A 23670-nucleotide genomic window follows, 5' to 3' on the forward strand; every position below is an offset into this window, starting at 1 on the left:
GATGGGGGCCATTGCCAATACGAGTCGTGGAAACGGTTACGTGGCGGAGCATTTTGGACGGGCCGATCGTAACGGGTGAGTTGGCGGCTGCGGCAGTATCGAGCTATGTGCCCCTCAATGCCGCAGCGTCGGCACACAGGGGCTGTGCGACAAAAATCTTGTTCCCTGGAGCGCTCCGAGGAGACAGGGTGCATTGGATAGCGGAACTCATCTTCAGGTCTTCGAGTTGGACGGCGGAATATAGCGAGCAGGTGGTGGTTGAGGATGATACTCATAGTGCTGATCATAGTGCGACAAGAAGTTTGTCGGGCGCGAGTCGTAGTGAGGCGGGTGACCAGGGCTATCGAACCTTGGCGTCGGGCTGTTGGAGAAAGCGTCCGCGTGTGCCGTATTGATCGAATTCACAACGAGCATCGAAGGGAGCAAGGAAGGAGGCCCTCGAGAGCCGACAACGTCAGAGGGCAAAGATGATGGAGACCGTACAGGGGGTTCGAACCGCTGCAGTTCCTCGCGAACTATTTGCCGGATCGTCGACGACAAGTCCATGAAGTTATCTTCAATGCTCGCCACAGATAGAACATTGGCGAGCAGCCCAAATTTTGGCGTTATGCGACGAGTCTTCAAAGTCTCGAATGTGCGAACATGCCGAATTACATCACAGACGGCGTTCAGGTCACCTTTGGCAATTAGAAAATTATAAACATCATCTGCGATGCCCTTCAGAAGATGTACTACTTTATCTTCCTCGGTCATATTAGCGCTTGCAGTTTTGCATAGCTATAGTTTTGCATAGTGTGCATACATGCATGTCATGTATGACATGCATGTAAGTTGTGCATGTTTCCCCATGTAGCTGAGCTCTGTGTGTAATCGTGTGTTCAGCTCGCTTCCTTCGTGCAAGACAGTCGCTGAAGCACTACCGCAATTCAGTAACGAAACGGTCCCAGGTGGTAAGAGAGTCTTCGTGGTTTTCGAACCAAACAAGAGCGGTATGGGCTAGGAAGAAAACCACGTTTGCGAGCTTAGCGGCGGCGTCCCATCGATTGTAGCGGCTCACCCGTTGGTAGAGGGTCAACCACTCGTCAACGTCCTCGCCTGCCGCTCCCGCGAAAGTCCGGGGCTCCCGATAGTGATGCGAAGAACTGCTCGCTGCGCCCGCAGGCCGGTCTTCAGCCTGGATCACCGCGTCACCACGGGCTGCTTGCAGGTCATCGGCCGATTGCATGGCGCTTGTTTGCGGTTCGAGGCCCGCAAGGCGACGACTCCGGCGAGGCTCCAGTTGTGTCGGTGCTGTCCGCAGAGCCAGGGATCGTACCCAGCACCTCCACCACAACGTTACGCCCTTAGCGTCGCGACGGAGACGTTCTAGTCGGTTCACTACGCTAGGTACACACGGCTAGCGGGAACAACACAAGTGCCACAAGGCAAAGGTGGAACGGGCGCGCACACTTCTTCCTTCTTTCTTCCTCCGTGCTCTGTTTGAGAACAAGTCCGTAACAATATGCTTCTTTGCTGGCATATAAATGCTAGAATAAAAGAAAACTGCCTATGTTTTTCGTATATTTATTTTTAAAATGTGTTTTGTGTCTGTCTTTCTACCTTAGCTGGAATTTCGCTAGCCTTAAGAACTGCTTGATCGGTTTCTTTTGATGACAACAATACGCCTGTACCATTTGCAATAATAGCACAATGCACTGCTAGAGCTATATTGACGGTATCATTTACGTAGAGATTAAACATAAATGGCCGCAAATACTTCCTTGCGGCAAGCCACAAGAAACTGCTAGAGGATCTGAGTAAAACATTAGATGTCTACAATTTGCTTTCTATTTATTAAATTTGAACAAATTAGTGAAGCAGCCACGCACCGAAAACCATATATTTCTAGCTTCCTAAGGATGAGATCATAGTAAATAGGGTCAAAAACCCTTAAAACGTCTATAAATATGCCTAGTAATACGTATCTCTATGGCCTAAAATGTACCCTGTTTGTGCAAGAAATACCGACTCTGTTTTAAGGCCTTTACGGAAACCATATTGACACTCAACTATTATATTATGTTTCTGTACAAATAGTTAAACCTGTACAGAATGATTTTCTAGTGCCTTTGAAAGCGCAGGAAATACTGAAACTGGTCCGTAATTTCGCATATCTTTCTTGACACTTTATTGTACTGTAGCTTCCTAACAGCAACTTGCATTTAGTGTGGAAATGTTGCGTGTTAAAGGCATAAATTGAATACGTCTCGTATGCAGGTTGCAAGAAAATAGACATATTTCCGAGGATTCAATTGCATCCCATCAATATTGATAGCGCTGCTGTTACTTAGCCTACCTACTACATCTGTTACCTCGGCGTCTCTAACATTATGAAGAAAAACTGAGCTGCAATTTTAGTAAACATTTTCTACATTATTAAGTTATTATGCACTGTCATTAGTGTTCACAATATGTTATTAAAAGCATTTGCTAGCACTTTGCCAGAAAACTCGGTTCCGTTGGTTTTATTTTCGCAAGCACACTTATACCTAACGTCATAGCTTAACAGTGAGTGTAGGTTACTCCATAGCGCATTCGTGCATCCAGAAAGTGAGGTGAATAAATTAATAAAATGCTATTTTTGTGCTTGTTTCAGCTCTTTACCTGAACGATTACAGTAAGTTCTAAATTTCTTCACATCATGAGTCTTTATCTTAATATACCTGATAAACATTGTAAGCTTAACAGTGAGTGTAGGTTACTCCATAGCGCATTCGTGCATCCAGAAAGTGAGGTGAATAAATTAATAAAATGCTATTTTTGTGCTTGTTTCAGCTCTTTACCTGAACGATTACAGTAAGTTCTAAATTTCTTCACATCATGAGTCTTTATCTTAATATACCTGATAAACATTGTATTTTTCAACAATTCAATGTTTTCGCTGCCAGGTTTGTGGCTATTTATTGTGTACCGAGTTTTTTTCCATAGGCCGTGCAAAGGGAAAGCAGTATGCATATATGCCTTAGCACTATTACACACTTCCTCATGAGCTGCGCAATCATCTGTTTTCTTGGACACACTATTTGATGATGTTATTGAAATCTTTTATAGAAAAAAGGAAAGATTCCGTGGTTTAACACGCTGTACTAAATTTGCTGTCACATTTTCGTTGCGTACCTTGAAAAGGCATACGGCACCTCAACGAGTCATAAGAACCCCTGCCCTGATTCTCTCCAGTGTTATATTTGTAACCAAACATCAATTGATGTCGCAGTATTCAGTATAGCTCTTGTTGGAAGGTTGGCAACGTTTGCAAGGCCACTTTCCTTCAACAGAACCTCTACTACTTGACACGTTTATATTGTAGCGTAGGTTCACGCGTACAAAAAGTGGAGTATTTACAGTTTTGTGCAGTGGGGCAGCTGACTACAACGCTCCCGAATAATTTCAGGCCAATGGCGCCCAGCCCGAACCACACACAATTCGTAGTCCTCGCGTTCCACACGTTCCACCCACAACCACAGCACTTTGCCCTCATCGTTGTCCTTTGACATGACTCCCGGCTGCGAAAGCACCGTCCAGATGCTAATCAGAAGACGGATCAGGTACAAGGCTTGCTGCTTGAGGCGAAATACTTAAACCACCTCAGTGGCAGGGCAGATGAATGACGTCGGAGAATGGAGGAAGCAGCCTCGTATGTCACGTCGGTACCTGATGAAGCACACAATGAGGGTCGTTGTACTGACGAAGGAGTTTCTCAGCAACATCGACACGCCGAGGAGACCAAACGAGAACGCGTGATCATGAGGCATAGTGTATTAGGCAATGCCGGCGGTCGTAAACAGACTTCTGTTGGGTCTTGAAGGGGGTGACACTGTCGCGGGAGATTTCGCAGGCCATAGTTGCTTAGGCGACACCACGGATCCCGAGCACCCACGCTTAGCCGTGCGTGGCATTGCCGTGTCTGGGGAAAAGGGGATCCTGGTGGTTGAACCGATGCCGAGTGTTTGGACCTTTAAGGCCCCTCGGCGGAGGCAACACACCACTTCGGCCCACGCTTCCCACAGACGGCACCACCGGGCTGACCCACCCGGGGGAAATCGGCAGTCGCCTTTCCCTGTCCTCCCCTCCATCTTTTACTTTCCTATCCCCTCTCTTACAACTATCCTGCCTTCTCTTACCTTCTTCGTTTCTTCCTACTTCCAGGCGGCGAGGGTTAACCTTGTGTGGCTAACCACCCTGCGTTATGCCTTACGTGGTTATAGTCGGGGTGTACGGCTGGCGTGGGCAGGACTGCTTTGCGAGTTCCTGTCCCGTCCCCTCGTTGGGCTCCATGGTGGGTGGCCGCCACCCCGTCTGAACAAAGACTTACTGAATGGCTTCTTCTTTGCTCTCCAATGATCGTTCCCGAAAAAGGGGACGGACCGATGAAACTGCAAACTTCTTTCTAAAGAATGCAAATAGATTCCCACGCTTCCACGTGGTGCACAGTGAAGACCCTCAAAAAACAGCTAGGCAAATATCTCCTTTTGTCGTGACTAAGACATTGACTGAAGCAATAGGCCAAGGATACAATGTCAAAAACTTCCAAATGGCGACCTTCTCTTGGAAATTATGTACCATCATCAGAATGAAAAACTCCCAACAGTAACCAGCTTTGGGGAATGCCTAGTTAATGTCACCAAACACCGCTCTCTAAACATGGTGAGGGGAGTCATTTCAGATGACGACCTAAAGTACCTAAGTAAAGAAGAGCTCTTTGAAGGACTAAGAGAACAAAATGTCATCAATGTGTTCAGAATTAAAATCAGACGGGATAACAAAGAGGTACCGACCAGGCACTTAGGCCTTACCTTCGAATCGAGCACACTGCTCGAGGCTGTGGAGGTAGGGTACACGAAGATAAAACTGAAACCGTACATACCTAACCAGCGCCGCTGTTTCAAATGCCAAAGGTATGGCCACGGCTCACAGACTTGCCGAGGCCAACTTACATGTGCGAAGTGTGCCTCCCACGAGCATCCCGCTGAGAACTGTGAATCCGAAACGCATCTTTGCATCAACTGCGAGGGCAGCCACGCTGCTTACTCACGAACCTGTCCAACATGGAAACAAGAGAAAGATATCATCACACTAAAAGTCAAAGAAAACCTCACTTACAGGGAAACACGTAAAAAACTCACGTCCACTCACACCCCAACTTATTCTGTTGTGACGCAAAAGGGGGCGGCGTCACAGCAGTCCTTGGAACCTGCCCAGGTGACACAAGGTGCACCTAAGGCAGGGACCTCTACGTCCCCGGTGGAAGTAGCTGGGGCTGCTCCACCACCCCCAAAGCATGCTGCGCGGGCCTCTAGGTCAGCTGGCCCCAAGGTCTCTCCAGTAACGGCGAGATCTACCACAAATGTGTCTGTGCAGTCTGCACAATCGTCCAGCACGTCCGAGGACGCAATGGACACAACAAACGACGACCGTCCGGGGCCGTCAACATCTGACAGGCGACGGAGCTCCTTGGAGCGAACTAGAAAAGAAAAGGCCCGAATCACCGGACCAGAAAAAACTTAGACTCTCTACCTTCTTCATATAAAATGGCGTTCTTAGTCCATTGGAACTGTAGAGGACTTTTAAAAAACTACAGCGATATAAAAGACATTCTTGTTTCATTCTTACCCGCAGCGCTGTGCGTTCAGGAAACCAATCTCGGTGCGCAGCATAAAAACATACTAAAAAAATATAAAAATCTTTATATTTTTTTATATGCCGCGACCGAGAGCACGTTAGCAGGCTCTCGGGTGGTGTTGCTATTATTGTAAGGAATGATATTGCAGCTAGTGAATACAAACTTGACACTCAGTTTGAAGCAGTGGCAGCCACCTTGCTTACATTTAAAAGAATCACAGTGTGCGGCCTGTATATTGAGCCACATCGAAAAATAGCTCTCAATGACTTAGAAAACCTTATAAATCAACTACCGAAACCTTATGTGGTAGTTGGAGTTTTTAATGCGCATTCTCCTTTCTGGGGAAGCGAAAAGATTGATGCGCGAGACCTAATTATTGAAGATTTTATTCTATCTAACAACATTTGCTTACTAAACGCGGGTAAACCGACCTACTGCTCTCCGAGCACGGGAAAGATGAGTGTTTTAGACCTGTCATTTTGTTCACCTTCTCTCTTTAATGATTTTAAATGGGAAGTTTTAGAGAGTCCATATGGGAGTGATCACCTACCAGTACTAATCCGCATGTCATCATCACCAAAAGTCTCCCCAAGCAAACCACGACGATGGAAGCTCCATTTAGCCGACTGGCCACTTTTCCAGTCCAAAGCCAATCTGGAAGAAGTTTTTTCAGAGGAGCTCACTGTAGATGAATTGAATGAAATGTTTACTAATTGCATAATACGTGCAGCAAAACTTGTTATTCCACAGTCTTCGGCAGTTGTGCATCGCAGTAACAAAGCCTGGTACACGCAAGAATGCCGGGATGCAAAAAAGAAACAAAATAAGGCCTGGGGAACTTTCCGCAGGTACCCAAACCACGGAAACCTTATAGTATTTAAAAAGGCAAGAGCAGAAGCACGATTTATTCGTCGAAAGGCTGAAAAAGAATCGTGGTAGAGGTATGTGACGTCAATAAATAGTTCGATGAAGTCCACAAAAATGTGGGAGCAAGTTCACAAACTAGACGGAAGCTACTCCTCATTTACTATTCCCATATTGACAGCCCCCGATACTCAATCGACTCTAGAAGAACAGGCAGACATATTAGGAAGACATTTTTCTGCAGTATCTAGCTCCTCACACTACACTGACACTTTCTTAAGGTACAAAAACGTGGCTGAGAGACAAAGACTTCCCACAAGTGGCAAGAGAAATGAAAAATATAATAGTTTAATTGCGCTCCAAGAAATACATACAGTACTCTCTGCCGGAAAGCAGACTGCCCCAGGGGCTGATGAGGTGCATTACGAAATGTTAGCACACCTCTCTGAAAATGCTATTAAAGCCGTCCTTGAATTTTTTAATAAGCTATGGGTGTTAGGGAAGCTGCCAGAAGCCTGGAAAAAAGCCATTATTGTCCCATTGCTTAAACCAGGTAAACTGCCAACCTCTGCATGCAGTTATCGGCCCATAGCTTTGACAAGTTGCCTTGCAAAGACCTTTGAAAGTATTTTAAATATTAGATTAAATTTTGTTCTACAATCACGACAACTACTTGACATACATCAGTGTGTCTTTAGAAAAGCACATTCAACAACTGATCATCTGGTCCGCCTCGAGAATATAGTCAGAGAAGCGTTTATGCATAAACAGAGCTGTCTCGCGGTATTCTTTGATCTGGAGAAGGCCTACGACACAACTTGGAGATATGGAATACTACGTGACTTGGCAGACATAGGCATCCATGGGAGGATGCTGAACATTTTAAGCGACTTCCTTGCCAACCGCTCATTCAGTGTCCGTCTAGGCACATGTATGTCCAAACCTTTCATTCAGGAGAACGGGGTACCTCAGGGGTGTATCCTAAGCACCACGCTTTTCATTGTTAAAATGAATTCTGTGGCAAAAATAATCCCACGGTCCATTATGTATTCGATATATGATGATGACCTGCAAATGACCTGAACATCGGCCAGCATACCAGTGTGTGAGAGGCAAATACAAATGACATCAAACAAACTCACGGCGTGGGCAGACAACAATGGTTTTAAATTCTCCCCACAAAAAAAAGTAGCTATTTTCTTCTCCCTCAAAAGAGGACTTCACACTGACCCCACTCTGTATTTACAGGAATCTACACTGGCAGTAAAGCAAGAACACAAACTTTTAGGCCTGATCTTCGATAAAAAACTTACATTCTTAACCCACATAAATAACTTAAAAAAGAATGCTTCTCGAGCCCTAAATATCCTTAAAGTGCTCTCAAGAAAACGGTGGGGCTCTGACAGGACGTCTTCGAATTTACCGCTCTCTGGTACGCTCCTGCTTAGACTATGGAAGCACAGTGTACGACTCAGCCAGACCATCATACTTGAAACCACTGGACCCAGTACACAACACAGGCCCCCGTCTCTCAACAGGGGCTTACAGAACATCGCCCATCAATAGTCTCTATGTTGAAACGAACGAACCGTCCCTTACCGACAGAAGAACCATGCTTACGTGTGCATACATACAGAAAATAAGATCTCTTCCGAAACACCTGTTATCCTATCGTTACCACATCACCATCCAGAATTCTATTTAACAATAAACCCCGAGCAGTCAAACCAATCCTTCTCCGATTTGAAGAAAAAGCAGAGAATTAGACTTACTAGGTGCCCTCCCCAATATTGCCAGTAGACCAGATCCCCTTCCACCATGGGAGATTTTTCCCTCTATGTGTGACTTAACACTGGTACACTTACATAAAAAGCAAACTCTTCAAGAACATATACTACAAGAGTTTCTTTCACTAGATGAAAAATACAAAACATATCCCCGCAGGGGCCACCTGTTAAAGCAGGTGTTTGCGTGTACTGGGCGACACCACGGACCCCAGCACCCACGCTTAGCCGTGCGTGGCATCGCCGTGTCTGGGGAAAAGGGGATCCTGGTGGTTGAGCCGATACCGAGTGTTTGGACCTTTATGGCCCCTCGGCGGAGGCAACACACCACTTTGGCCCACGTTTCCCATAGACAGTACCCCCGGGCTGACCCACCCGGGGGAAATCGGCAGTCGCCTTTTCCTGTCCTCCACTTCATCTTTCACTTTCCTATCTCTTTTCTCAGCACTGTCCTGTCTCCTCCTCATTTCTTGTTTTTCCTTTTTTCTTGGCGGCAAGGGTTAACCTTGTGTGGAGTAACTACCCTGAGTTGCCCATATTTGGTTATAGTAGCGGTGTACTGCTGGCGTGGGCAGGACTTCTTGCAAATTCCTGTCCCGTCCCCTCGTTGGGCTCCATGGTGGGTGGCAGGCACAACTACCGAAAACACAAACCCTTTCATGGATTCTTTCTCCCAAACAAATGATCGCCCTCCAAACAAATGAGGGCGGACCGATGCTACAAGCCATTTCTTTGTGAAAACAAAAGAGACTTTCCCAAAGTTCCATGTCATACATAGCGAGGAGCTAGAAAAACCCGCTCGAAAAATATCCCCTTTCATAGTGTCAAAGTGTCTCACTAAAGACCTGGGCCCTGGATACAAAGTATCAAAACTTGCAAATGGTGACCTCTTGCTAGAAGTACAAACAAAGTGCCAGTCCTCCAACCTGAAAAACATTGTGTCGCTTGGGGACATCCCCGTCGTCATCACTCCCCACCGATCGTTGAACATTGTAAAAGTAGTAATATCTGAGATAGACTTCATTGCTCTCACTGAAGATGAAATGGCAGAAGGACTAGCAGACCAAAACGTCATAGCGGTTCACAGAATAAAAATCCGAAAGGATAACAAGGAGATCCCTACAAAACATCTGGTTCTGACTTTCAATAGCTGCACCCCCCCAGAGTCAATTGAAGTCGGATACATCAAAATAAACGTCCGACCGTACATCCCAAATCCGAGGAGATGCTTCAACTGCCAGAAATACGGCCATGGTTCGCAAAGTTGCCGTGGCCGCAGAACTTGTGCGAAATGTGCTGCGAACGACCACAACTCTGATAACTGCACCGCAGGCCCACGCTGTGCAAACTGTGAGGGGGATCACCCCGCATACTCTCGATCCTGCCAAAAATGGAAAGAAGAAAAGCAGATCATAACACTAAAAACAACAAAGAACATCACATACAAAGAGGCACGTACCCAGTACAACAAAACCAAGAACACATTTCAGTTCACAGCGAAACCAAACCTCGCCGATGTGGTGCGACAGGGCGGGGCACCACAACGGCCTTCGGCACCTACCCAGACCTCAAACGAGGCTGAGGTAGTGCCATCCCCTGCCCCGGTGGAAGCAGCTCCCGCTCCTCCACCACCCACAAAACAGGCTACGCGTCCCTCAGGGTCGGCGGGCCACAAGACCTCTGGCCACGAGGCAAGGTCTAAAAAGAAGGAACACGTGCCTCTGGCACGTTCGTCCAGCACCTCAGACGAGGTAATGGACATAGGCCAGGACAGCTCTTTGCCGTCTTCGTCACAGAGACGGTGGAGCTCCTTGGAACGAACAAAAACAGACAAGGCCCGAATCACGGGCCCTGGAAAAAACCTAACTTAATTTCCAAGCTTTCAACAAAATAAGATGGCATTCCTGGTACAGTGGAACTGCAGAGGACTTCTAAAGAATATCAATGACATAAAAGACATTCTAGATACAGTCTCGCCAGTTGCACTGTGCGTACAGGAAACAAATTTAGGTTGCATGCACTCAAATATACTGAAAAAATATCAAGTCTTCCGCCGAGATCGAGAGCAAGCAAGCAGGCTTTCGGGTGGTGCGGCCATCATATTGCAAAGTGGAGTTCCAGCTCAAGAACTGAAATTAAACACTCCCTTAGAAGCTGTAGCAGCCACAATAATTGCCTTTAAAACTCTTACTGTGTATTCTGTCTATCTTGAACCAAATCTTAAAATAACACTTCATGATCTAGAAAACCTTTTTTGCCAACTACCAGAGCCCTACCTAGTAGTAGGAGATTTTAATGCACACTCTCCTTTGTGGGGAAGTTAAAAAAGTGATACACGTGGACAGCTTATCGAGGATTTTATTCTTAGTTCAGACATTTGCTTATTGAACTCCTGTAAGCCCACGTACTGTTCACCAAGGTCAGGAAAAATGAGTTTTTTAGATTTGGCTTTTAGTTCACCTTCCCTTTTTAATGATTTTAAATGGGATGTTCTGAACAACCCGTATAGTAGCGACCACCTGCCAGCAATAATCAGCTTATCATCCTCACCATCAGTCATGCCGACCAAACCGAAACGGTGGAAACTTCACTTAGCAGATTGGGAGCTTTTTAAAGTAGAGGCGAATCTAGGAGCAGTTTTCTCAGATGCCCTTAATGTCGACAGACTAAATGAGTTGTTCACGACTTGCATTATCACTGCCGCTCACCTCGCCATTCCACAGTCCTTGGGTGTGGTGCGACAAAAACACAAGACGTGGTGGTCTCGGGAATGTAAGGAGGCCAAAAAGCGACAAAATAAAGCATGGGGTGTTTTCCGAAGGTACCCTACACACGAAAATCTTACAGCTTTTAAAAAGGCCAAAGCTAAAGCTCTATACATCCGTCGCAACTCTGAAAAAGAATCATGGCAGAAGTATGTCACGTCAATAAATAGCTCAATGACATCTAAGAAAATGTGGGAACAAATTCGTAAACTCAGTGGAAACTTTTCCCCGTTTACAATTCCCATCCTCACAGCCCCTGGTGTTCAGACTAGCATAGAAGAACAGGCCAATATACTAGGCGAACATTTCACACACGTTTCAAGTTCGTCACACTACACAGAAACATTCTTAAAATACAAAAACATAGCTGAGAAACAAAAACTCCCAACAAGTGGGGGCAGAAATGAATCATATAATAGTTTTATTACACTCCAAGAAGTAAAGAACGTCCTTGCTGCTGGAAAACAGACTGCGCCTGGCCCTGACGAAATTCATTACGAAATGCTGGCTCATTTATCCGAATCCTCTGTAGAGGCACTTGTGAAATTTTTTAACAAAATTTGGACTCTGGGTAAACTCCCAGAGGCTTGGAAACAAGCCGTTATTGTTCCGTTTCTGAAATCAGGGAGGCCGCCGACCTCAGCGGGCAGTTACAGACCCATAGCTCTGACCAGCTGTTTAGCAAAATGTTTTGAAAGTGTTTTAAACATCCGACTAACTTTCATCTTAGAATCTCATAAACTTCTTAATGTTCATCAGTGTGGTTTTAAAAAAGGGTGCGCAACGACCGACCACTTAGTGCGTCTTGAAAATACTGTCAGGGAAGCGTTCATACATAAACAAAATTGCCAGGCCGTTTTCTTTGACATGGAAAAGGCATACGACACGACTTGGAGGTTCGGGATCCTACGCGATATAGCAGATTTGGGCATCCGAGGCCGGATGCTAAATGTTCTGAAGGAATTTCTATCAGGTCGTTCATTTCAAGTACGTCTCGGTACCACCTTCTCGAGGAACTTTATTCAAGAGAATGGGGTACCTCAGGGGTGCATTTTAAGTACAACTTTGTTTATTGTAAAAATGAATTCTATTAGCAAGGTAATCCCAAAATCCATCATGTTCTCGCTGTATGTCGACGACCTTCAAATAGCCTGCACATCGTCAAACATATCAATTTGTGAAAGACAAGTACAATTAACACTAAATAAACTAGACTCATGGGCTTTTAAAAATGGGTTCAAATTTTCCCCACAGAAAACAGTGGCAGTAATGTTCTCGCTGAAACGAGGTATACAGATCAATCCCAAGCTACACCTAAATGGGATTGAGTTGCCAGTAAAGAGCGAACATAAATTTTTGGGTGTAACGTTCGACAGAAAACTAACATTCCTGCCTCACATAAACATCCTAAAGAGGAAAGCCATAAAATCTCTAAACATACTGAAGGTTCTCTCTCGGAAGCACTGGGGGTCTGATAGGGCGTGTCTTCTACATATATATCGATCTGTTGTGCGGTCTAGCTTGGACTACGGGTCCATAGTCTACGGGTCAGCTAGACCATCATATCTAAGGAAATTGGACCCGGTACATAACTTAGGTTTACGCCTTTCTTGTGGCGCTTACAGAACATCCTCTGTTGATAGTCTGTATGCAGAGACGAATGAGCCTCCGCTGAAAGATAGAAGGGCTTCACTCACATGTGCTTATGTCCTTAGAATAAGGTCACAGAAAAAACACCTCTGCTATCCAATAGTCCCAACATGCCGCTCACGAGTAATTTTCACAAATAAACCACAAGCAACGAGGCCACTGATAATGCGTTTCGAAGACATTTGCAGTGAGCTAGAAATTCTGGACGCCTTGCCCGACACTGCACCAAAAAGCAGCCCCCTACCCCCTTGGTACAAACTTCCAAATGTCTGTGATCTCACTCTAACACACTTCAACAAAAGCCAAACTCCTAAAGAGCATATAATACAAGAATTTCGCACAATAAAAGAAAAGTACAGTAATTATACAGAGTTTTATACAGATGGATCAAAAACTTCTACTTATGTTGGCTGTGCCGTAGTTGAAGAGAACTGGAAACAAATAATTAGGCTTCCTCAGTGCGCATCAATCTTTACAGCTGAGTCCTATGCTATCCTGACAGCTGTAGAAAAAATCGTGAATGAAGGCATTGGGAACAGTGTCATCTACACCGATTCGTTGAGTGTACTGATGGCTTTAAATCACACAAATGCTGCCATGCCTCTAATCGGTGACATAATACATAATGTAAAAATTATCACGACACAAGGACATAACATAGTGTTCTGTTGGGTCCCTAGTCACGTAGGCATTGACGGCAATGAAAGAGCAGACAAATGCGCTGCACTTGCCCACAACAAATTGATTCAGAAAGCAAACATACCACATAGTGATTGCTTGAAATTAATAAAACATAAACAGATGAATAAATGGCAGTCCAGATGGAACAACCAAGAAAATAATAAGTTGCGTCTCATAAAGCCTGTACTAGGAGAATGGAAATCGAGCACACATCAACAACGTTTTATGGAAGTGATAGTATGCCGTCTTCGTATTGGACATACACATCTTACACATAACTTTCTGCTGATGAAACATAACAAACCGACCTGTGAAAAATGCGACGAGATACTCGCTGTAAACTACATTCTAATTACATGCTCAAAACTTGAGGCACTACGGAAAACATTTTGCTATATTTTACAATCATACCATCCCATTCCATCCCACCTTGCTTTTAGGAGAAAGAGCACTTGTAAACCTAGCCTCTGTTCTCAGTTTCCTAGAAGAAGGAAACTTTTTAAATAAACTATAGATTTAGCATATCCATCTCCTCTTTTGCAACCAAAACATACATTAACCTTGCTCTTGGCGCATGATAGCCTTAGTTGCTTATGCGCCATAAAACCCAACACACACACACACACACACACACACACACACACACACACACACACACACACACACACACACACACACACACACACACACACACACACACACACACACACACACACACACACACACACACACACACACACACACACACACACACACACACACACACACACACACACACACACACACACACACACACACACACACACACACACACACACACACACACACACACACACACACACACACACACACACACACACACACACACACACACACACACACACACACACACACACACACACACACACACACACACACACACACACACACACAAAACATACAAGGCCTTTTACATAGACGGATCAAAGACAACTGATTATGTGGGGAGCGCAATAATCCAGGGAAGTTCGGAGCGAACAGTGCGATTGCCTCAGTGCTCATCAGTTTTTACTGCCGAAGGGTATGCCATATTAGTAGCCGTAGAAGCTGTACTGCAAGAAAATACTAAACGCAGTGTTATATATTCTGACTCTTTAAGTGTCTTTGCAGCGCTGCGCCCTAAAAATGCAGAGGAGCCCTTAATTGGAAATATCATCAACAACGCATTAAAGGCTTACAAGCAAGGACAGGAAATCAAATTTTGCTGGGTCCCTAGCCATGTAGGTATCAGAGGGAATGAGAAAGCCGACGAATGTGCTGCACGGGCCCGTAACGGTACAATAAAACAAATAGACATTCCTTACAAAGATTCCATGAGGATTACACGGAGTAAACTAAGAACAAAATGGCAGACGGCTTGGGACAAGGAAATAAACAATAAACTACACCTCATAAAACCCGTCCTAGGTGAATGGAGGTCGTGTACACATCAGGAGCGTTTCACTGAAGTGATTTTAGCCCCTCTACGCATTGGACACACACACCTTACTCATAACGTTTTACTCACAAAAGAAGTCCAGCCCCTATGTGAGAAATGCGGAGCTCAGCTCACAGTCAGTCATGTATTATTCACATGCAGACACCTAGAAAAACTGCGGAAAAAATATTTCACCCGATTTTACGATGAACATATCCCTTTCCACCCAACATTGATTTTAGGCGAAGAAGCACTTATACATATTTCAAACATTTTTAGCTTTTTAGGAGAGGCAGGCCTACTTAAGAATCTATAATTCACATCCAGCGCCTCAATATATATCATGATAGACCTCATCCACTTTCTCATTTCTGAGAAGAAGGCTGAGGCCCTTGATTTATTTTGTTGGGTTCCTCGGAGGTCCTTGCCTGACCAAGGACTGCACCTAAGGAAGCCTAACATTTTAAGGGAGTCATACCTTGCGTTTGGCGCATGATGGCCTCAGTCGCCTATGCGCCATTAAACCCAACACAACACAACACATAGTTGCTTAGGCGATGACGTCACATGCGTACTCCATGGTCAGGCCAAATAAGACGGCAGCGTATCCAATGGCATTGCAGAATGTCGAGCTAATAGAAGATAGAAGGCGAATAGCCTGTGGTTGCATGCCCTGGGAATTATAAGAAAATGTTACATAGGGCAAGACAATCTTAGTATGGTACGCTGTAGTGAGCTTATGCGGCGTTGAACAGAACCGCGGAGTATGTCGTCAACAACCGGGGCAAAAAGTAGCTGCCGTGGTTCGTCATGAATTAGCGTAAAGTAGCGTGATGAAAGATGACATTTTGTTACAGGTAATCGGCGACATCGGTGGTGAAACTGGTTTTTAATGCACACGTGATAGCGTACCGGGTGGCGTAGCCAGTCGCAACAGCGATCCAGGGGTTGCCGGAACCGTACGTCTGCAAAGGTCCGAGGAGGGCTAGTCCTACACGATGAAAGGGTTGCAGGCGTACGCCGTCGATAGGCTGCAGAGGGCCAGTAGGCAAAGTGAATGGGCGTTTCCTACGTTGACGGAGGTTGCAGCTGGCAACGTAACGTCGATAAATTCTGTTTGCAGCTTCAGTAGAGCTTTATTATCTACCTGGTGCCCTCCCATCAACCCAACGTGTGCTAGCTTGATAATAGCTGATCTATACTTTTGGGGCACAATACCTTCAGTGTACTCCCCGCCAGATTCAGATTTCCTCTGAAGGACGCCGCCATCAGTGAAAACGCAATTTCGCTTGTGCTTGCGGCGGGCCCAAGCGATCGAAGCATGAGCGTAATGTCGCGTCATTCCCTCGCTCTTGAACCAGCTGTTCGCGGCATACACTAGGGAAGTCTAGCAGGATTTGGAGCTTTTTCAGCAATTTATCCTTGAATGCTTACGCTTCAGTCACTACCGGGAAAGCTTCAGCGGCATCCGAAATGGGTGCGGCACTCTCGGTGTCAGGCGTTAACTCTCAAACGTTCACTTCAGTGCACTTCGTAGTCTTGCTTTCTTTTGCCGTACCAGTTTGGATCGGGGTCGTGTGCTGGCCTAGCACCTTCCACATTTCCCAGCACCAGCTCACACAGGGGATTCTTCATTTACTTAGCGCGAAGTCATCCGTTAAAGTACGGAATGTGAGCCTTGACATATTTGGGTAGACGAATTATACAGCGCACATTGCAAGAAACCTCGCTTTCATCATAGATCGCTGTCAATGTTGCAAAAAAAAAAATGTTTAGTAAGTGGCCAGCATAATCGACATGTACATGGCGCATTCACGGTTTGTGAGAATGTACATTGCAGCATGCGATGCAATGAAATTCTCAGAGGTTGGGCTCCAATGCAGGATTCCATACAACAGGGTCTGTTCAATTCAGTCATTCAGTCGTGTCCGACCCTTCGTGACCCTATGGACCATGTCACGCCACGCTTTCTCGTCTCCATCTATCTTCCTAACATCACATAACTTCATCTGCGGTGCCTAGCGGCTGCCATCTAACCATCGCGTTCACTGCCTACCTCTTCTACGGCGACCCTCAACCTTTCCTAACATCAAATCTTTCTCCAGCGACTCCTCTCTTCTCATCAGATGACCAAAGTAGCTGAGCTTTAACTTTAGAATTTGACCCTCCAATGAGCAGTCAGGGTTTATGGTCGACAATATTGACTGATTTGGTCTTCTGGCAATACAAGGAACTCTCAAGAGTCTTCGCCAGCACCACAATTCAAACGCGTCAAATCTTCGGCGGTCAGCCTTTTTCACAGTCCAACTCTCGCATCCATACATCACAACTGGAAAGACCATAGCACGAATTATACAGATCTTGGTCGGCTAACCATTGCTCTCTTTCCCAGAAGCAGGCGTCTACTAATTTCACGACTGCCGTCTCCTTCCGGAGTAATCTTGGAGCCCAAGAAGAGAAAATCTGTCACGGCTTCCACTTATTGTCCCTTGATGCTCCAGGACTTGATAGGGCAAGACGCCATAATCTTTGTCTTTTTAATGTTCAGTTCAAGCCCAAACTTCTCACTCTCTTCTAGTACGCGCATCAGAAGTCTCTTGAGTTCCACTTCACTTTCTGCCATTAAAGTGGTATCATCCGCATATCTAAGAATGTTGATACGTTTTCCAGCAATCTTCACTCCAGCTGAAAACTCATCCAGACCGGCCTTCCTCATAATGCACTCTTCGTATAGGTTAAATAGGCAGGGCGACACTATGCAGCCTTACCTCACTCGTTTCTCAATCGGAAACCAATCAGTAAGACCGTGCCCAGTTTTGACTGTGGCCTCTTGTCCTTCATACAGGTCTGTACATATGGGGAAGAAGCGGGCTTCTCCTGCTTTCCATCGTTCAACTTCAACTACTGAAAATTGAACGTACAAATGCTTTCGGACTGTGTACCTTTAGGTTGTCACTAGCTTCATTCATAAGCCTTCTTTCGAGGGGGCCAACACGAACAATTACCCATATCGCCATAGCACTATCAACATTTTCATAACTGAGAAGCACCCGATGCATGTAGTCTATAGGCATATATTTTACGACATCATTTCGGAGCTCTGAGAGGACAGTGTCCCTGTTGTGGTCGGTATCTTGCTACTGTCGATAGCTAGCGTTGGTGCACCTTTCGCACTCACACTTCAAAACAACACTTTAACATCCCGGTACATACCTTCGCATGTACACTTTTGGCACTGTACACCTTAACAGAGGATAAATGCTTGCTCTGGCGCATCACATATAATTGCTTTCAAGCACACACTCACACACTCACACAACGAACAAATAAACCATTAAGTTGGGGGTGTTTCAGCTCAATGACAAATGGTATTAGAAATTCATTTGCAACTGCTGGTTTGCTTGGGTAAGCAAAGGCATCATCATGAAAAGGTGTTTGTAGGCCAAAGTTCAAGAAAAGGTTCTGATCTGACCACAGCTGGAAATTCGTGCTTTTCGACAATGGCAAGCCATCAATGCTGGTGCAAGAATACGCAAGGTACCGATAATATTCAGCAGTCCTTATTAAAGCACTAAATGCCAGCAATTTCCCAGCTAAAGTTGTATATTTTAGGAAAACAAAACAGCGCACTCCTGACACACGGACAAGAGCGAGACTACAAAACAGCGCTGTGTTGTAGTCTCTCTTTGTCCGTGTGTGTGGAGTGCGCTGTTTTGTTTTCTTACGATGAACTACCAACCACCGTTACTAGAACAAACTCATTTTCACAGCTCCCCATACCGCCCAACAGAGGAGGGTGTCCCAAGTGGCGGTCGCGAGAACTAGCGGCGTTGTAATCACTCTTGCTTAAAGGCCCTTGATAATTCTCTTGCTCCTTGCCGGCTACGTGTGTGCTGGCCGCTCCATGCTTTCGCGCCGCATGTTGCAGACAACGCGCCCGGCAAGGAGCGGCCAGCACACACGTAGCCTTTGCGTTCTGCCGTTGCACTGTACGTGGTCGCCGTGAATTATAACTGCATTTCGACAGCTTTGGCTTAAAAGCGACCCATTACTTTGGGGAACGCGTTTGTTTTATGCGAAATTCATTTCTTAATGCTATGAAACAAGTATTTCAGCGCTGTCGGCTTGCTCACAGGCGCTGTTTCTTTCGTTACTCCCCGGCCTTGGTTTTGTAGTATGTTCTTTCTGGCCATAGATCCTGTCATGCAAGCAAATAAGTAAAATGAATACTCTAACCTTAGAAGGTAACGCGATGGGTGTGACATTTACTACTGCGCTGCGCAGATTGCCTCAATTTCATGCAGAAATCTGCAAGGCTGGGTAGCCTGTTCATGCAGTGCATGAAGTCTGGCTACTCGCGTAAAACGATATAGTGACACAGATTACGAATAAATGGCATCCGTCGTTGCCTAATTAGAAGCGCTTTGACACTTTCGGGGTATGGCATGTCACACTTTCGAGGTATGGTATGAAGCATGGCTCCTGATCGGCACTCTCACACTCCCTTATATAGCAATGTAGAAAAAAATATTGCTTTGTCTTCTAAAACCACGTCAGATGTAAATGGTTATTAATTGACTTTACTCAAACATGAATCAGTGAGAATGGTCGTGTGCACTGCGAAAGGAAATGACTGAACAAGCCCATGAGTGTATTAAAAAAAACATATTTTGGGAGTAATCAAGTCGCACCTTTGAGAGATTCCCCTTTAATGACACACACACACACACACACACACACACACACACACACACGCACACGCACACGCACACGCACACGCACACGCACACACACACACACACACACACACACACACACACACACACACAGAGAAAAGAAAACATTTATTGCTTGTAGGTGCATTTAATGTAATTTCAAACTAGCACTGGACTGCACTTTTAAAACACGTACGATATCCAAGGTATCTATAGCGCCTGGAAAGGGCATTAGAAGTGGAACAAGAAACAATGAAAGAAGTGAATTGCATGAACCTATGTCACTTGTTAGTGGAACAAGAAAAAATGAGAAAAAAATGCAATATTGTCCACAATACTAATTACCCAAACAGCTTCCGAGAGCTTCAATGAAATAAAGGGTTTATTCATTCAATAGTTTTTTTTTCTTTTTCGTGTCAACTGTCGCAGCTTGCTGCGTTTTCTATGCCGCATGCTCAGATATTTTTAAGAGGTTTTAATTTCTGTGATTATCTTGCTTGCCGAATTCATCTGCAGTTCTTATCTCTCCTCTTCGCATTAGCTCTGAGTTTGAATCCTCGTGAACAACTTCGCTTCACTGACATGCTTCAGAAGCGCTGTAATCAACGCTCAACTCACATGATATTATTACCTTTCATAACATTCGCTTATAACTCCTCACGGCATGATACCGCCGGGTACTCTCCCTTTTATCTACTCTTCGGCCGCGACCCTCTACTTCCCTTCGACACCTTACTGCCTCTTGACAATTCCTCCTGCAGTTACGCTTCTGATGCCATCGCCCGCGCTGATGCCGCCCGTCATATTGCTCGAGACCGGCTTCGGGCGTCCCAGCGTTCTCAAAAGCACCGTTGCGATCTCCAGCACCGTGACGCCTTCTACCCTCCTGGCTCCCTCGTACTCCTCTGGCTCCCTGCTCGACGTGTAGGCATGTGCGAGAAACTACTGCCCCGCTACGTGGGCCCTTACCAGGTCTTGCGGCAACTTACCGACGTGACGTACGAGATTATCCCTGTGAACCGCCACTCTCCGTCAAACCATCATCCAGAAGTCGTGCATGTCGCCCGTCTCAAACCTTATATCTCGCGCTCACCTGTGTAATCTACGCACCGGGACTGTGCTTCTTCCGCGGCGGGGTATTGTTACGGTACGCAGTGAAAGAGACGATGACGAAGTGCTGGGCTGGTAGAAAAAGACGACGCTGCAGCTACGTCTGGTTCTCCTGCCAGTGTGTCCCTGACTGTGAACTGTTGCGGCTACGACGTACCATCGCCTCCTAATATCTCGACGTGCCTCGTAACAATATGAAAACTTTATGGGCAACATATCATTGCCGTGTCTATTAAACGCTCATTGACAAAAGTCTTCTCAAAAAGAAATATTCCTAGCCCTCATGGCTCGTCTATTTCCTCGTCGTGAAAATACTCAAATTTCCTTCGAAGTGCTGGTACTGCAACGAACTGAAAAGGATCCAAATCAAACTGTTTGTGAGCTCAGCTGCCCGATTTGCGCTATGTACACTGATAGGCTTTTGAAATCTTGCATGTTCTCTACTGGGATTGCTGTTGAAACACACGAAACAGTGCGATTATGAGAACTTCGGTATATAATGCTTTGACTTTCGAAATATGTGCCAGCAAGAAAACAAATAGCCTTGCTATACGAACTATCACGAGAGTACTTGAATATAGTTCCTTTTCTAAATGCAGATCAGAAATTATTTACTTCGAAGTATGTTAATTATTATGGGCAGAGCTTGTGCCCACATTTTAATCTCGAGGAAGTCTATCAGTGATACGAACAAATGACGGACTTTCAATTCGTTGCAATAGGCTTTTCCCTCGGTGCGAAGCATGCAGGCCAGCATGAAGAGATCTGATGTTAAAAAAATATAGCAGAAAGCTTCGTCTTAAAAATGAACGCGATAGCGCTTTTAACGCCGTCTCTTCATTCCGCCAATTTTAGGCATCTAGAGGCTGGCACGTAGCTCGCAAAGGGTACGTCTAATTGTTTTTGATTTTAGGGCAGAGACACAGAATATTCTCGGCGCACACCCTACGTTTACAGTGAACGACATAGAATTGATTGCACACATTTCGGCGTCTACAATTCATGTCAGAAATTGGACTGCAACTGGAAAAAAAGGTGGATGCTTAATAAGAAGTGAAAATTGCATGACAGCACGCTAAACGCAGCGCAATGAACGGCTACGTCATATTTTATTACGAAATGACTTGCGAGTTACGATATCGCGCAATAAAAATAAATGACACCGAAGAGTAGAACGTTACTAGAACGCTGGTTCTGGCGAGCAAGTCTTCAACACGGCCGCACTTGTTTCACGTCATTAAATTTCGCATCCCACAAACGCTTTCACTGAGGTAATGGATGCCTTCGAAGCCAAAACTGTCATAATATAGTCAGAACTGAACTCACTGCAGCCATGTAACGTGCAGCGGCAGCACACTAACAGCTACGTGTATGCTGTTAGTGTGCTGTTAGTGTGACGCGCCCGGCAAGGAGCAAGAGTCAACTGCTGTGCCGTTACTTCACGCCAACACTACCGGGGACACCTCTCCGGGCGGAGCTGTGAAACTGAGTTTGTTCTAATAACGTTGCTGCCAACTAGCCCGTTTTCCACCCTTGAAAGTTCTGTAATTGGATGTTCTGGACAAGCCTGTCCGTAGTTTTTAGGAGTGCTCGAGCGTTAGAAGTTAGAAGAGACGAATGGCATGCGTGTTTTCTCAAGAGCTTTAGAAGGTCACTTACTGCACTTCATTTGATCCTGTTGTTTAATGCCCAAATTTGCAGCTTTCTTTCAAGGTCGAATTACGATGGTGACTTACTATAGGTGACAGTGCCTTGCGATTGTACATTAGCGAAGCCTATGACAGACGGCCGATGCTGCTCGCGAGCCGACGGCTCTCAGAACGATCAGAAGCGCTTTCCACCTCCGATGATGACTCCGACGAACTTCCTGAAAGGCCACCACTGACATCGCCACGCGCTGTCTCAACCGTTGTTTGCGTGACATCCTTTATACCGGGCCTCCGAAACGGCTATATGTTTGTAATCGTCATCACTGCCGTTTCACGATAAAGTTGCCCTAAAAAGTTGCGAAGGGGGCCCAGTAATGTATCACACTATGCTACATCTGCGTACTCGGTAGTGATACCGTTTGCCGAAACAAGCTGAAACATCAGCCCTAGTATTTTCCAAATTTCTAAAATGAAAAAAGCAACAAAAATGTGCATATAAGATGCGCCGTTGTATAGGGTGCACCAGATAGATTATTTAAAACAAAAGCCGCGCCGATGTAATCCAAGGTTCGACGGAACGCCGTCTGGTCAGGCAGTAGCATAGTTGAAAAATCTGCAGGGTCACTGACCACTTGTCAAAATAGATAGTTACCGTTTCAGAACCCCTACGGGTTCCTTGTTCACAATGAAGAACCGGCCGAATGAAGAGCAGCTTAAATAGCTTTGAAAAGGCGATGTAATGATTTTGCGTAAACCGGGGGAAGGTTTCCCTTTGTTCTGTTGATAGTGTTTGCCGTTGACTGGATAATCAAAGATTCCAGGTGCAGTCGTGCTGACAGGTTTCTTTCGGTAGCGACGATTTCCACGTCATCCCAAGCAATATTGTGGCCTTCCTTTTGCGCATGCTCTGCCACAGCGTTTGCCGCTGTCCGGCTCTTGGCGACATCATTGCGGTACTCTTTTAGTCGCCTGGCAAGATTTCCAGTCTCGCCGATGTAGACAGAGCTGCAATTGTCACACAGTATCTTATGTATGATACCCGGAAACTTTGAAAGGGGCAAAGTGTCTTTCACACTGACGAGATCGCCGCGTAGTTTGCTGGTTGGCACGTGGCCAATATGTAGATTGTGCTTCTTGAAAACACGTGCCAAGTCTTCGCTTGTACCCGGGATGTACGGGATGAGCGCGCGTTTTGGTCGAGATGACGACGTGGAATTTTGTATGGGCTCCGGCGGGGAATGCTTCTCGGTATGTCGTTTCTTTTCGGATATCCGTTCTTTTGCAGGTCTGTTGTTATAACTTCCAATTCCTGTTTGAGCATATGCTCACCGGAACAC

This window comes from Amblyomma maculatum, chromosome 10, assembly GCF_055883805.1.
Source record: "Amblyomma maculatum isolate TAMU_Amacu chromosome 10, ASM5588380v1, whole genome shotgun sequence".
NCBI classification, from domain to species: Eukaryota; Metazoa; Arthropoda; class Arachnida; order Ixodida; family Ixodidae; genus Amblyomma; species Amblyomma maculatum.